Raw genomic sequence first — 12,120 nt, 5'->3', positions numbered from 1 at the left:
GTGTTCACCGTGGCTAAGAATTCGCAGTAAGAACTAAAGGCATGGCTGTGATAAAAGGTAAAATAGTATCTTTCAATACGTTAGCTAGCTAATTACGGCAATTCATGAACTGACTAACGCCTAACTTGTCTAACTGCTCGGTAAGCCGTAGGAGCACACGTCATCTGCCATAGACTTTCTAAACTATTGTAGAAAGAGTCTGGTTTTCCAAGACTTGTAGAAAACTGCCACAGTTAGTTATTTGGCGCACGAACATAAGAGGCACTCTAGCCAAAGTGAAATTTCGTTGGAGTTGACCTTTGAAATATGTGGCGAACGATTAGAAAGGCTACATGAATATATCTACTTTGAGCAGGCAGGTATAGTCACCTCATATCCGGACTACGAGCGTGACATATGCTAGGAGAAGAAAAACGATACCGGTTGCGTGCATTTGACAGGTACACAGTCCGGTCATGAATAGCAAGTTGCCGATATCCGTAAATATAAAATCTACGTCTCACCAGTACTCGCCAATGAAGGATAACCATGGAGGCTAACAATAAGTTTTCGAATGAAGCTGAGGACACCGTGCTCAACAATGAAGGGTTAAATGTAATTCGTAACGTTAAGAGACAGTAACGGAGCAAAGAGGGTCAGGAAAGAAATGGGAGCGGAAATCAAAAAGAAACGGACATGGGTTGAGCACATGACGGATGGTGTTCTCTCTGGCTAAGAAGTCGCATTAAGAACTAACGGCATGGCTGAACTAAATAAAAAGTAAAATCGAAGCATTCAATACGTTAGCTAGCAAATTACAGCAATTTATGAACTAATAAACGTCAAGCCATGGCTCACAGTTTGCAGTTAAAGAGATGTCCTCTGATTTAACCAGCCTATTTCTATGAATATTTGAAAGTGCTCAGAACAGCCATCTTACACTGCACGAAAGCATTATATTCATACAAAACATCGCCAGTCATGCAGTCATTGCTAAACCAGGGTGCTGGAGAGGCAGTTTATGAGGCAGGGATAGTACCTCTTCGCTATTCTAAGGCGGCACTTTACTGGAGGCATGTAGGAAACCGGAGTGAGAAGAGTTGGGGACATATGTTATTGAAGAAAATTGAAGACGTATGCCCAGGAAAATACCTTAGCAGACGAATTGCAGAAAATTTTTGAGGACCTAAACAGACCAAGGAGAGTGACTGGCCTGAACAAAAGTACTTATATGTCCAAGAGTTTCAGAAGAGAACAAGAGTTTAATGGCCAACTGCAACAAAAGATTCGCCTCGTAAAAGGGTGTCCTTTAGCAATGTGCTTAGAGAGGGCAGTGAAAACTAAAAAGTACAGTCGTAACAGAAGTGACTGAGCCAGGAGTCAAAAGCAAGACTCGTTGTTTTTCAACCCAAAGCTCGATAAAGCGCAGCCATCACCCAGCGCCAGAATTTACGCAAACCGGACCACTCTGCCCCGTAGCTTTGGCGCTTCGGAGGTTCACTGCTTCCCGTATAAATCACAGCGAGAGTGTGCTGTTAGCTATACGAACGCACACCTTTTCGTTAAGGGCGTTTACTTTGGTTCTTTTGTCACAGAGGTGGCATACAGCGCTCCAAGTACAGCTTTTGGGAAACGCCTCTTTTGCGGTTACTAGCATGATACACGATGCTGACTTTCGATTCCTTTGAAGCAATCCTGACAGGGACTCCACCAGAACGGGGTGTGGAAGAAAAGAAACTTTGAACTACACAGTGTTCGCTGTTTGGCGCATACTTCGAAACCGCACCCGGCGCGAGCGTTCGTGTGCGGCGTGCGCATTCATGCCCCCGATCGCTACATAGATAACCCGTCGGGATGGTAACGTCCCCAAAATTTTTGAAACACTTCTGGATAGTACCAAAGTAGACCTGCCAAGTCGCCTTTCAGACACCAGCCTTTCAATCCACGCAGTCTGCAATCTCTTCATTGCCAGTGGGTCGAGCTTATGGAAAGACCTCGGTGGCCTGTACGCACATCACGTCCTGCAACTCGTCTAACTGCTCGGTAAGCCGAAGGAGCACGCGTCATCTGCCATAGACTTTCTAAACTATTCTAGAAAGAATCTGGTTCTCCAAGAAATGTATAAAACTGCCACAGTTAGTCATTTAGCGCACCAACATAAGTGGCACTCTAGCCAAAGTGAAATTTCGTTGGAGTTCGTCTTTAAAATATGCGGCTAACGATTAGAACAGCTAAATGAATATATCTACTTTTTGCAGACAGGTATAGTCACCTCATAACCGGACTACGAGCGTGAAATATGCTAGGAGAAGAAAAACGATACCGGTTGCGTGCATTTGACAGGTACACTGTCTGTGGTCATGAGTAGCAAGTTGCCGATATCCGTAAGTATAAAATCTACGTACTCGCCAATGAAGCAGAACCGTGGAGCTAAAAAAAAGTTTTCGAATGAAGCTGAGAGCAACGCACTCAACAATGAAGGGTTAAATGATAGACGTGACGTTAAGAGACAGTAAGAGATCATAGAGGGTCAGAGAAGAAATGGGAGCAAAAATCAAAAAGAAACGGACATGGGTTGAGCACATGGCGGATGAACCTTGAGGGTAACGAAATAGACTCCAAGAGAAGGCAGGCATAGCAGGGGCCGGCAGAGTCATGCGGGCGGATGGTATTACGAAATTTGTGGGGATACATTGGTCGCATCTTGAGCAGAACAGGGCTAACTGGAACTCCAAAATAATCATATTTATCCTGCAGTAGACGTACTTAGAATGAGGATGGTGATGATGACCCCTCTCAAGCTGCTGCTCAAAATACGGGTGTCGTTCTCATGTAGCCAGCAGTGCCATGCAGCCTACGGCATACAAGTTCCTTCTGTATATAGTCTGCAAAATCCCAACGTAGCGAAAGGGGGCGCACATCTGGCTTTCTACGCGCTCTTCACAGAGCTACTAGAAAAACATCACGCAGGTGTACGTGACTCTGAGAAAAATTCAGGCACTCCTCTGTACGACCTGAATAATAATGCGGAATGGAGCCGTACATAGCGCACTGGCACCAACTGCGAGCTTAGGAAAACAAATGCGAAGACGTTTTACGAGCGCGAAATTGTGCCGCACGTGTGAGGTACCCTTGTGAGTATAAAAGCGCTTCAGATCAAAAGAGCATCTTCGTACGTTTCATCTCTCTGCGTCCGCATAGTTTCTGAATAGAAGAAACAATAAAACGTCCTAGCTGGTAGCACTACACGCACCCAACGAGCAAACGCTACAAATCTGGACAGGCTGCCACAGGCCAATTTCATGCCCTGTCCCACCAGCCGTGCCCAACCAGACAAAGAACAAGTAAACTACACCCAAAAACTTCTCGTTTTAAATTTCTTTTTTTCCTGATCTAGCCGATTCGAAACAAGCAACGTTTAAATGAAGCTTCAAAGCTCATCCACCTCTGCGCTAAATTGTATCTGATGGTGTCAGATTCCTATACTCCTATCTAGACAGACCAAAGAACCTCGGAGAGCGTCTTCAACGGCATGTATTCGGCTATATAAACAGAAAAGAAACGGGCTGGCACTCATGGTTAACTGTGAATGCTGACACCCATGGATGCAGTGTACCGCATGCACTGGGCATGTCAGCAACATTTATAAAATTGGTAAGCCAAGGCCCCTCTATCTTGTGACTTGCACAGAGCGCCGCCATGGGTTTACCATAATGCGTGGGCCTCAAAACATCGCCGAGGGCTTCTCTTAATTCCTGCACTTTAAGTTACCCGTTGTTATAATAGCAGTATACGTGGGTGCGCGAAAATACCGCTCGCACAGGTTCTCCTGCAAAAGCTGCGACAGCAGCACAACCGAGAACCCCGTCGAGGATCAGCCCGCCGCATCCAACACGCCCTCCGTGTCGGTGAAACTGCAGCTCACAGGTATTGATTTTTAGACGAAAGCCTGAGAATTTCTGTTCACTCTACACATCCATTTCTAGAAACCAAAATTAGGAAGGGCATACGCAGGGGTGGAGAGCAGAATGAGGAGGCCCTCTTGAGCTCGTCACCATTCTCCGGCCCTCCTAATGCCCCTGATACCGTTACTTCTGCTCTAAACATCCTGTCCCTTGAGTAATTTTATTTCCTGCAACATCACTCTCTGGTGAGCCTACATGGTACTTTTGCATTTTTTCGAACCTGAACCTCATAATTAACTAAATTTTTAAGCAAGGTAATCCGGCCAAATGCAGCCACAGAATAGTCGAAACGGCGCGTTCGGTTAAAATGAAAACTTGTGGCTATGTTTATCTGGTTTATTTAAAAACAATTTCCACCACTTCCACGGGAACATCTCAAGGTATATTGATAAGGGGATATTGCGAAAGGCAGAAATATTTTGAATGAAAGAATTGAAATCTCAGTGACCCTCTTAACACAGTCGCATAACGAAAAAAAGCAGCCGAAGGCGATATGTGTCTGATTTATTTTATTTTGGTATAGCAAGTAACTGAAAATTTCTTAAAGGAAGAAATGAAAATTACCCCCTGCATTCCCTCTACCAGCTGAGGGATCATCACAAGTTCCCAGAGTGGCCAGACCTATACCATCCGGGGCCCTGCGCAGAAAGGAAAAAAAAAAAGTGTGACTTAGTTGACTCATTTTACTTGACTTGCACCCACACAACATTATATTTCTCCGCTTATAAACCGCGCTTTAAAGAGATCTTAAATTAACATGTTATTTAAATCGAGGACCATCGCCCGTATTCAATGGCGAACAAGCCCCTGCGCAATTCCTCTAGTGTGTTGGGCGATATCAACAGCAAACCGTTTGTTTTCACGCTAAGCTTTCGTTCAAGAACCTTTCGTTCTCACTTATACTTGCCAGTCCTTGACAGCATTTCAATACTTGCTTGCAAAAACAGTGAAGTAGCACGACAAATCGTCGGTACAAGCCTCAATAACATGCTTAACACTGTGAGTGGTCACAAGTGCGCTCTTCTGGTCTTAAGATTGATGAGCTCGGGACTGGGAAAAATTCCTCCCAGACTCTCCACCAACGTGGAGTCGGATGAGTCACCAAAGTTATTGGGACTGCAAGGACAGCCGGCGGGCAACAGCAGCACCAAATGACGGAGTGTACCCTGCTTCCCCGGACGGAGCGGGCTGATCCCTTCCTCCTTATTTGGGACCTCGAGGTGGAGGCGTTAGCCGAAAGGCGGCTGCGGCCTGAAGTGGCAGACGTCACCTGTTTCCGACATTTTGCGTGGGAGGACGAGCTGAATGATCTTCACCTTCTGAGAGAGAGTTTGAAATTACGCTCCCACAGAAGATTTGTCGCAGGGGTGAAATCTCCGACACAGGAGAGTTCAATTACTCGGCCTTTACCCCTTACCTTCGACCGAGCTGCGATAGTGCACCACCACCGCCTGCTGCCGTAGGTGTGGTACCCCAAGTGTCCACAACTGCCCACCTGATTGGACAGCTCTCACAGAACTTTATTTCCCAGCCATGGATCAAGGTAAGAGGAAGTATATATAACGGGCTGATGGCGTGTTACCGAGGTGCCGAGGTAACACAAATCTACTGGGCAGTTTCCACCGAAACCGAGTCCGCCACCATAGTATCGAGCCGGGACCTGCAGGCCTGGATGAGACAGGGAACCCAAGGGCCTATCATTAATAACACCGCATTATTTACAAAAGCATATTTGAAACGAAAATGGCAGGTACAATTTTAGGGTGCTTTGTGTTATCAGGTGTGAGCTATTCTCTTGATTAGCTGCCCATTTATCCTACCATGACTCAGAGACACATGGTCCCATGGCGCAGGATACTTGACAATCCTGAGTAAAACCACGCCATTCCACGCCATTGTTTAGCTAAGTTGTGTTGTTTTAAAATTCAGTTCATGGTCGACCACACAAATACCATCTGAGCCTTTGAACTAAACGCCACCTCTGATGCTTTTGACCGCAATCAGGGAGGTACGAGAAAAAGGGGGAGCCCGCCGCTTCCTGCATCATGCCATTTCATCATTTAGCAAGCAAACATCAGCGCATGGAATCAAATGTACAGGGTGTATTTTACTAGAAATTCCGGAACGCCAGCTTGGTCATGTTGGTTTTTCATCCTGATGTTAACAGCGCAGAACGTAGACAGAACACGAGAAGAGAAGCACTCACAAAAAGCGCTGTATGTGCACGTTGTGCGTGCATCGCTTCTCTTGTAGCGTCTATATATATATACGTTCTGCGCTTTTTGCATAAGGATAGAAAAACTAATTTTTCAGGAACGATACACACTCTCGCTGCCAGTGCTCATAATTGCTTGCGATCACCGACCTTATTAAAACTAGACACAAATTATTCCCCTGTCAACTGAAGGCCTTAAAACTATCATACGAACAACATTCTCGACCCGGCTGCAAATGTTTTCCAGTGCCCGTTGCGCATGGCGGGTGATACTATCCAACATTAGCAGCCATGAAATCCATTACTAACAGCCGTGAGAAGCCACATACGCTGGCCCCCGAAAGGGGCACGACACTCATGAAGCAAGTGTTCTTCCGCTGAACATTAAATTGTAGTACTCACTTCAACTTTGAAAATGTCTGCTCTGGAGGCCTAATGCCAGCAAACTCGCATTAAATGACATGTTCCGCACTTCTCTTGAGGTCAGGCACTATGCCCCGCCAATACTAAAGCAAAAACCTTGCGCGCGTAAGCATAAATATGGCAATAGTATAGGTGCGCTTAGCTATGGATATCAGAAAGCGAAAGGGAGTCGACCACTTCACACAGCTTTCTACAACAAAGGCGCTAAACATTTCTCAGCTTCACGGTGCCCGTAAAAGAAAGAGGGTTGGGTGGGACGTCCAACACGTAGGCTCTCACGATATAAAGCGAAGAACCGTAGCATGAGGTGCGGACTGACTTTTAGCAGTTATTTTTAAATATTTTCAATGTTGCTGCAATCAGTGATGTTTGGGAACCCTGCGAAAATATGAAGAAGGAAGGAGGAGGCAAAACAAACACAACCGCGACGTCTCTGTTGTCTGTTTGTCTTTTCTTGCCCTTCTCTCTTCGTTCTTTAGCGCACTTTTTGGAAACTCAACTAACACTTCCCTAAAAGCGGCGAACATTGCTGTTGAATCTACAGCTCCGAAAGCTACTGTGCTTAGGAAAGCCTCCAACCGCTGGATTGATAAGGGACTAAGCAGGCGACAACTAAGAAAGGGCCTTATATTTTATAGGATATTTTTCTTTTCAATGCCGTTCAATTGCAAGTAATTTCGCGCTCTAAAAGAAAGTACCTGCCGAATTGACAGGTGGTAGTAGACAGGTCTGGAGGCATGAAAGAACAATTTAGTCAGAGTCACTGCGTGTGTTTCTCTTGCCGGAAAATGTTTACAGCTTTAACCGGTACGCAGCGTATTCCCACTTTTCGCAGGTACAGAAGAGCAAATCTACTATTCACGATTGCTTTGGGCAGCGATTTAGCTTGCTTGCCTTCACTGTGCCAAGCAATCGCTTCTCAAAGCAGCGTTGGTGGCAGACCGCTCTATGCTGTCTCATGCCCTCTCCCATATTTTCTCCCAACCACATATCGTAATTCAGGGTAGTGTACAGGTGACTAAGAAGTCAGTCATGCCTCCTCAAGCCAGAAGCTTGAGCAGCTACCATGTGGGTCGTCCTCTTCAGACGCTCAGGCGCATAGGTCGGGCGGCCTCCTAGCTGCAGCGGTCCCAGCGCCGTCATGATGACGGGAGTCACTGCTGGCGATTTTGCGAAGCAGAGCGCCGCCGCTCCAAGTGTGGAGATGTATGGAGCGCAATACGCGCCACCTCGGTTGATGTCTGCAGCAGAGACGTAATCAAAAAAAGTGCTCAAACGCTAATCAAAACAAATGCACTTAAAACTTGGAGTTACAGAATTAACAAGCAACAACGTCCCAAAAGTGAATGCATGCAGTTGTTCATGAGTAGATGTTTTAATGGAGGCACTTCCATGGTACCAAATGCGGCGCTTTTAATCCCCTCATTCCTGCGCATTACTTTTTACTGTTTCATTACAAACTTACTAGCACATGATATGATTCCGACGTACGTTGGCGAGAGAATCGAAAATGCTGTTTTGTGGATATGTTCATTTTCAGAAACAACAGAGCTTCCTGGTTTTACGCATGACCAGGACAATTATCAGAGCTCAAAGGCTCAGTATTATGGACATGAATTTTTTTCAAAACGATTGGTTGGAAAAATCAAATGAGCTCTTTACTCCTTGATGATTTTAGGCATTAACGCTACCTTGCAGACAACGCAATATAGACTGTACCATAACTGGAAATCGCCAGTTCTTTCATTCAAGCCTCAGCAGTCATCGAGCACGGAATGACAATCATTCTTCTCCACTCTTTAATAGACAATTATTTCATGAAATCTCTTGATCAGTGCGCATTGAAAGGTCGGCAATCCTCCTGGCTGATAACCAGGATTACAAGCACCATTAGTTCAACAAAAATAAAATCCCCTCCACTGACATAAACAACACCACTACAAGACACGTATTTAGGGCCTGAACTTTTTGTGCTATTGAAATGATTTTGTCCTTCCCGTTTCAAAACCTCTCCTTTGACTAAGGTAAATTCGTCCCACATTATTCTCTGTTTCCATCCTCCAAATTACATAGTCACCGTAAACACCATATAGCAAACATCGTCGATACGCATTCCGTCTTATACTTAGCTCAAATACGTCTGCTCTGCCAATTTCATCCTTCTGTAGTTCCCAAATTTCGGAGGTAGGCCCGTGTTGCCCAACAAACTCGCACCTTAGCAGCTCATCCCTTGCCGCTAACGTACATGATATATGGCAGCCACTCCACTAGCGCCTGAGAAACATAGCAGACACTTCAGTTCGTTAAATCCTAAAATCCGGGCTTACTGCGCCCAGATTTGGACTGGTTCAGGGTCACGGTTCAAACGCAATCACCAAGGACGTAGAGGCTCCCGAGTAGTTCAGCGCGAACCGGAGGGACGAAAAGTTTGTGGTTGTCAAAATATTCCTATTTCGCTCACGCGCTAAATATACTAGTCAAATCTATGCACTGTGTGATATTTTTCATGTGCAAAACATGAAAAACCTGATATCTTTGAGGACAAAAGTTCATGATCTGCATTCTGAAAATTAGACGGCTTTTCCAGTCACTTAATCACACTCTCGAAGAGCTGCCCATAGGTAACTGCTGGCGCACGGCAGCCTATACCATAGACGAAAAGAGAAATCGTTTTTCTGGATAACGACATCTGTTCTAGGAACCTCTGCCGGAAAGGGCAAGAGAATAAATTACCGTAGTGGTCGCTGGGAACATGGCCTGTGAGCGTGGCGGTGGTGGTCGTCCCAAGCACCGAGTTGTGGGCAGGCGCTGCCGCCGCGTTAAACTGATAAGACGATACGTTTGGGCACCTATATGATCCGCGACGGCTCAGATGTAAACGTTGCACGGGTCGCCGGGAGCCCGTTAGCTTCATCGCAGGCGGACACTCGTGGCCAGCAGGCACCAAGTCCACGCCGATGCAACTGAGAAATACCCCTTCTGTGGTGCGAAGATAAGTAGGGAATGGGTCGACACGATCTTAGGAATCAAAAATGAGACGAGAAAACCTTTTCTGAAACGAGTGCCTTGTCATGGCACCTGTGTGAAGTTGCCAATGGCTCGAGGTCGAAGCCCCATTCGAACAAAAAGCTTGAGCCATTCTTCTTTGCGTTCTGCCTCGAGTTCTTGGTGCCTCAAGCAGGAGGAACGGAATTCTCAGGTGGGCGTAGACACCGCAGCCATCAGTAATAACCATTGTGTTTACTGTCGGAAATGAACCCTATTTCAGACCTGAATATGACGTCGCCTGAAAGAGGCCGGAGATTGCAGAGACACCCAGGTTAGAAATAAAAAAGGGATGGTTTCATCTAGTCCTGCAGCTTGAGACTTTTATTTAGTTGAAGCGCGTGCACGATCCTTGCTGGTTTATGAAAACTTGACGAAAAAGGCGAAAAAATAAAGCTGATTGCGCGACCAGCTGAAGGTACGAAAGCAGCACGCAGTCCAAGGGCGCTGCGCAGGCCTAATAACAGTAAGTGGTGGCGCGTCCAGCTGCCAAAGGACGTGGCCAATAGCTCAGTGTGGTTTTCTATATATATGAACAGTCATGTGATATATTATAAATTTCATGTGATACATTTGACGCTTACACCACCTTTCAGCGAAAATATTTTGAACGGATGACAAGAACCAGAGCCTACCAATCCACCTAATGGATTACTACATTCATAGCAGAGGTCAGCCACAACATGAATATTTTTCTGAAAGTTGTATGAATGCAGCCCTAAAGTTCTTTCGTGTTCAATAACATTTAAAATATGTCTTTTTAAGGCACCCTGTGTTCCCTGCATTGTGTAAAGCGCAAGTGCGCTCCTACGTCACACTAGAAACTTGGATGTGTTGTTTATATTAAAAACTGGTATAAACAGCGCTAAACCGACCATGGACACGACGGAGTCGCGTTACATTCATTCCCGGTATTCTGTTATACTTTTTTACGTGAGTACATTAAAAAATTTCTGAATATACGTTGTTTCAAACTGCAGCAATTGTTTGTGTGTGTGTGTGTGTGTGTGTGTGCGCGCGCGTGTGCGTGTGTGTGTGTGTGTGTGCGTGCGTGCGTGTGTGTGTTTGCGCGCCCGTGTGTGCGCCCGTGTGTGCGTGCGTGTGTGTGTGCGTGCGTGCGTGCGTGTGTGTGTGTGTGTGTGTGTCTGTCTGTCTGTCCTGCACCAAGCACATGGCACCGTTGGCCTGACGGGGAGCTAGTTCATAAAAAATTATACTTTGGTGATGAAAATTCCGTTTTACCAAAAATCGTTTGTCACGAATCTGCACTCAAAGAACTTCTTCCCATGACTCTACATCAGTCTATATATCAGTAACCAACCGCATGTTATTGAACCGTTCTTTATTCTTTCAGTTCAGGAGTTTTACTTCGATCCGTTTTACACTTCAATACCTAGAGGCCCCTCTTCACCAAAATCGCAACAGCGGCGCCTACTGCGATTCACAGATAGTCTCCAAAATAGTCTCCATGAGGCGACACACCCAGGCTTAGATGGGTATTGATCTGTCACTGTTTGCTCTGGCTCAAGTCTGCAACATTTTTTTACTTGCAAAATTTTCGTATGTGTTGCAGGTTCTCCAATGTGCGAGGAAGAAAGTGCAGGTGATGTACAGAATATTTGCTACCTTCGCATGGCGTTCCCAATGGGAACCCATGCGTCGTGGTAATTTATTTCTTACTCTAGAGTCTGGTGGTATAGGCCTTGCTCGGTTATTCGTGCCTAAGCTTGTTTCGCGTTTTTTTCTTTTCCAAATTGGCGAACCACCCTTTTTTAGTACTTGTGCTTATTAGGTGTCTCAGAGCTAATTTGTCTTTGTTATTCACACCGACTGGGCACACTCTCGAGGTGCCTTTATGGGTTTTCCATGAGGAAGTTGCTGACACCTTCAGTTTTCTCACTGTCCGCTTTTCTTTAGACTACCTGTATAGCCTCTCCAGAAGGCAGATGACTCAGGCACTTACAGAGTATTTGTTCCCTGTACCGTTGTATCGGCAAGCTGTTCTGGACTTCCTGGACGCCAGTAGTTTGAAACATGTTATGTGAATGTGCATTCCTTATGCTGCAAAAACATTCTTCTTTAAACTGCACACGTCCACGCTGCCTCTGAAAGCATGACTTCATGCTAAAGAGGTGCTTGCGCCATGAACGGTGAATTGCCGCCTGTGCAATGCACCAGAGACAATTTACCATTGCTTTATTCAGTTCAGTGATGCTGCATACTTCTCAGACATTTTACAACGAAAAATTAAGAAGGAAGTTGCCATCACACCCTACAGTATCCGTTTTTTGCCGGCGGAGAAAAACTGTATTGCGCCATGTGATCTATTTATGTTGCTGGGACTATTTAGTCTCTGGAAGAGCAGCATGATGGACCACCACACTGAATCGCCACGGTCGTCCAAATCTCTGTTTCGTGAGCGATGCGCTTTGCTGCGGGACGTACATGCTGCCCTGCAGGAGCCGCCTAGCTGGCTCCTCTATCTGCATTCAT

Source organism: Amblyomma americanum, chromosome 1 (assembly GCF_052857255.1).
Source record: "Amblyomma americanum isolate KBUSLIRL-KWMA chromosome 1, ASM5285725v1, whole genome shotgun sequence".
Classification (NCBI taxonomy): Eukaryota; Metazoa; Arthropoda; class Arachnida; order Ixodida; family Ixodidae; genus Amblyomma; species Amblyomma americanum.
Note: the sequence above shows the minus strand (reverse complement) of the source record.